Below are 5,409 nucleotides of genomic sequence, written 5' to 3' on the forward strand. Positions count from 1 at the left end.
TAAGGTTCAGCATGGGCATGTGATGGATTGTAGAGTACAGCAGAGTGACCACATTGGTAGTGTTCATTTTACATCTCAATACAACTGAACCTGAAGACTTGGACCCTAAAATGAGCCCCCTTTTAAAAGAGGCTGGTCATGAGGCTGCAAAGGCAAAACTCATGCAAAGGCAAAAGGTAGAGGTAGGTTGGGGATAGATTTTAAAGGGCCTGGAAAGTGAAGATGGGAGAGGAGCATAAAGAGAATCAATAACCCTGTCAACAGAAAGAGCAGGGAGGAGAGTCAGAGCAGTCAAGAAGCCTGCAGTACTTGATGGACGCTGTAATACTGAGTAAGTATCACGCCCATCCCTAGTGCTATTGGAGGGGAAGCTCAGTAGAGAGAGTGGTGGTTGATGAAGACCAAGTCAAGTAAGCGGCCCTTTTAGGGAGCAGGGGAGTTGATCTAGGGCTGCAGGTTGAATGATGAGTGAGAAAATGTGCAGCTAAGAGGTTGGATGAGCTGTCAACATGGAAGTTGAAGTTGGGGAAGGGGGGGATTGTGAGAAGAGGAGGAGTGAGCAAGCCAGGAGTTGAAACCAGAAAAAGGCTGTTTGTGAGGAGCTGGGTAAATGACCTCAACGTGGAATGGGAGAGGATGACAAAGACTGGCCATGTGGTAAATAGTCATGGGGACAGGGCACTCAGAGCGATCTGGATTGCGTGGTATGCTGAGCGTATTCAAACAAAATGCATTTTAATACAGTCAAAGGCACAGTTGTGCATCTACAACAAGGAATGTAGGCCACACCTACAGAATGGGGGACTGTACCCTGGAAAGCAGACACTCTGAAAAGGACTTAGGGACTGGCATAGTGGACAGGCCACCCAACATGAGCGCCCCGTATGATGCTATGGCTAACCATGCCAATGCAGTCTTTGGCTGTATAAGGAGGAATAGGGAGGTGAGAGCTGAGACTGATGTTAGAATACTGCAACTAATTCTGATGTCCTACATTTTAAAAAGGATGTTGGAAAAAATGGAAAGGTTGCAGAAAGAAGTCACAAAAATTATTCAAGGGCTGGAGAAAATGCCTTACAGTGAGAGCTCAATTTGTTTAATTTATCAAAAAGGGGACTTGATTACAGTGTGTTAGTTCCTTAATGGGGAGAAAATACTGGGTACTTAAAGGCTCTTTAGCAGAGAGAGGCATAGCAAAAATCTGTAGCTGGAATCCGATGCCAGACACATTCAAATTGGAAGTAAGGCAAGGATGATTAACCCTTGGAACAAACTGGCAGGGGAAGTGGTGGCCTCGCATTCTCATGATGTTTGCAAATCAAGACTGGATGCCTTTCTGGAAGATCTGCTTTAGTCAGACACAACGTGTGAGGCTCAATACAGTGGTAACAGTGAAATTTAACTGGCTTGTGATTTACAGGAGATCAGACTAGATTATTAGCTAATCTTATCTTCTGGCCTTAAACTCTATGAAGTAGTCTGTAAATGGGGAACAAAGTCTCTCAGATTTCATTAATGTAATTGAGTATAAACTGTTTAACTACATTACATGAATAGACAACACCATGGGGCTGCCGCTACCACCTCTTGGAAAAATAGGAATTGATTTTTTCTAAGGGAGTTCTACAGCTAAGAATGTTTTCTACGAAGCTAGTCCAGTCTGTTCACCTACATGTTTACTGGATGTATTGTAAATACTTTCAGCCCATGTGAGAAGTTTGTCAGACTAAAAACCAGTGGGGAGAAAGAGTGAGAGTTGACCAACAGGGCATATGGGACTAGATGGGCAAAAAAGATTGAGGAGCTACGGGGAGGGGAGTGAAGATTGGGGCTTGGATGGAGATCCCCAAGAATGGCCTGGCTGGGCAAGGAGACTGAGGCCAGGATAAGGTGCCAGAGAAGTTTCACTGTGCAACCTTAATTTGCCTCCCTTGTACATATGCATTATAACAGTCTTTAATTAGATGATCAATACTGTATTTTCTACAGGGCCTTGCCTCACTTATTAGGCAGGCCGGACCTGCTCATGAGATGAATCAGGGTTGTGCAGTGAATGAGGCTGTTTTCTGTAGGACCTCTGCCTCGTTTGATGCAAAAGTTTAATGGTGGCTAGTGAATGAAGCAGGGCATTGTGGGAAGAGAAAAGATGTCCTCTTGGCTACCCTGGAGAACTGGACTATCCCTGCCTCTGCCATAGAGTTCCTGTGTGGTACTGGGCAAGTCACTTAAACCAAACTTTTTACAAGAGGTCATTCATTTTCTGGATGCTGAACTTGAGACCCTGGGGTCTGGTTTGCAGAAGTGCTGAGCACTCGCAGTTGCAGCTAGAATTTCTGAGAGCTGTGCTTTGAACATATGAAGTGCTATATACTGCTAAGTATGCAAAAAAAAATCTTTTATAGCTAACGCTAACAAAACACATAGCCTATAGTGAGTCAACATTATAACCTCCACTGGGTCACCAGTTCTAATGTCAACAAACTACTCATCTCAAAACATTTCTAGTATTTCTAGCCAAATCAACAATAACTCAGGGGCACCTAAAACCAAGGTCGCTATTCACTCAATCTCCTTCATAACTTCCAGTTCCATCTTCCCATTCTAATTAACAAACTGCAAGCATGCAGCTGTCTGACCATGTCTCACAAAGGCCTAAGATTTTCCTAGCTATATAATATTTGGTTTTCAGCTGGCAGTGGTTGACCATACAAAATGGCTGACTGCAGTACTGCCTGTCATGTTCTGGGGTACATGCAGGAATGTCAAATTCCGGTGTAACAGGCTGGATCCCCTGAATTCTTGTGCTCTTTTCCCACAGCCCCCTGCTGCTCTGAGTGATCTAACCTGCAGGGTAGGTGGCTGCTAGTGACGGGCAATGATTAAACTGTTTGACAGGGACATTAGAGAATTCGGGAGTCCCCAAGGAAAAGCTAGGCTCTTCCTGCTCTCCTCAGTAAGTCCTAGACTCCTAGAGAGTGAGTAGCATCAAGTGTTGAGTTACTCAGGTTAATGTTTCTTTATTATTCTGAGACAACAAATACAGTTTTCCAATTACTGTAAGGACAGTACAATCTACTTCACTGGGATGTCCCAGTGCTTGGCCTTTCATCCCACATAAATGAAGTTTCCAATTAACAGAGCATGCCACTCTATTCTTGAAGTGGTTCATAAATTGCTTTGCTCATCTCAAGCCTGCTAGTTCACGACAGAGGTAAATATAACAGGTATAAACAGTTTAGTGATTTTTACCCTGGTGGATTGGAAGTGTAGTTGAAGTAGATAAATACTGTGCCAACTAGCTGCTGAGAAGGCTGTCCACATTGCCACTCTGAAAAGAGAGTTAGCTTTAGAGAGGGATCAAAAGGGACCCTATTAGCTGAACACCCCAGAGAACTGTGATATTTTTCTTACAACGGAACATTGATCTGAACTACCCCAGGTTTTAGGGAACCCCAAACAAAACCAGTTTTCCCATATCAGAGCTATATTGAAACAGAAATATCTGACTTAACCCCTACAAGACCCACCCCAGCCTTCCTAAGTGTGAGGAGAAAAATGGAACCTGGATCTGAACCCTCCCCAATTTCAATTTTGCCAAACCAATATCCAACCAAGAAGTTTTAACAAAATCAAAACCCAGCCTCCTTGCTCCATCACTGTCTTAATTCTCCTTCCTAGCATTGTTTAAAGACCATGGACCCAATTCTCTACTGCCTTGAAGACGTTTGCACCTGTGCAGCTATAAAATGACTTCTACATGGGGTATAAGATAGTGGAGAATCAGATCCCAGCTAGCCCTGTTGAAGCAGGACTTACTACAATGTAGGTGCTGAAGCAATAGTCCCATGTAGGCAGCAGTCCTAAGAATCATTAGGCTCAGTTTAGTTCCCTGGGAAATATCCCATTTAACTAGTGTGCCTTACTGGGTTTCCCACTGCACCCTGCTTTTGGTCTCAAACTGAATTATATTACAATGACTCCTATTTATATTTAAGTGTCAGGAGAATAAAGTTGCCATATTCTCACCAAAAAAGGTACTTTGAAATGCAGTGAAAGAAGATGTTGTACCAGAGCTATAAAATGCCAGATGTTTCATTTTCTAACAGTAGATGTCAGTCTTGCATAAGTCTGACCTAGGGAAATCTCAGTTAAATGTTATGCCTTTAAATGTATATAATTTAACCAGCCAAAAGAAGGCAACTTCAAAGTTAGAAATCATGGGAAAAAATATTTCTGTTAGTAAAATACCAACCCTGAATGTCAATCACCCAGCATTTAAAAAAAAAAATGTAAAGAGGCTGGATATGTTAGGATATAAGAAAAAGAAGCCTGCTCAGTGGGGCTGCTCAGATTTTTTTCTACTTACAATAAACTAGCAATGAGAGGACAATTACCAATATTTTTTCTCAAAAGAAAAAAGTGGTTTAGGTTAATTTAATTTCTCAAATCACGCTAATGCCATTCAGCTGGAGGATGAAAACAGAGATCACAGTGATGAAAATAACTGCTAGATCATCCACTTATGCAGCAGGAGCCCATAAAACAGGATCAAGTGGAAAGCTCTGTGTTTGGCCATGCAGCTAAGTCACTATGCTGGTTGCTCAACCTCTCTGGAGCCCCTTACATGTGTAATGTTAAAAGGGTTCTTCCAGTTTTTGTTAGCCACTTCCAGTAAGAAAAGAGAATCCCACGTAGTCCCTGAAATTGCAGTAGCCGAGGATAATTCCACTGTAACTGTTAGTGGAGCAGTTCACGCTCTTGGGAAATACATATCTTGCAGCACATTAATTTTTTTTCAATACTACTACTTTATCAGACTCGCAGCTGGTATAAATTAGTGCAGTTTCACATACTCCAGTGGCGCTCTGCCGCTTTCCACAGCTGAGGAGCTGGCTGTAAATATATATTTTTAGTGCTGTCTATTTGAGTCTCATAAGCACTTACCAAACAAAACAAGCACTGTAACACCAGCATTTTCTCCTTCTCCTTCTCCTTCTCCTTCTCCTTCCTCCCCAGCCCCCGCATTTTCCAGGCTGAATGTTTAGTACAATGATGCTATTCCCACTTTACAGATGCGAACAGTGAGGCGACTGGCTACCCAAAGTCACCAGGGCTGTTTGTTAGCGCTAAGCTTTGCCCCCAGATCTTATGTGCCCAGTACTACATGTTAACCACAAGAGCATCTTTCTATCACAATGAAGCAGTTACATAGGAAAGGTGCTACAGGTGCACCCACCATACTATAACTTGAACAGTATAATTAAAGAGCTTCCAGTAACTCACTTGCTACTCTGATAGTCATGATTCAGAACCGTATAGTCAAGGCAATCACCATCTTCTCTCCCGGTAATATTTCTGAAAGTGCTTGACATATATTCACACTAGTATTTTCTGTCTGCTCTGGACAAT

This window comes from Mauremys mutica, chromosome 6 (assembly GCF_020497125.1).
Source record: "Mauremys mutica isolate MM-2020 ecotype Southern chromosome 6, ASM2049712v1, whole genome shotgun sequence".
Lineage (NCBI taxonomy): Eukaryota > Metazoa > Chordata > Testudines > Geoemydidae > Mauremys > Mauremys mutica.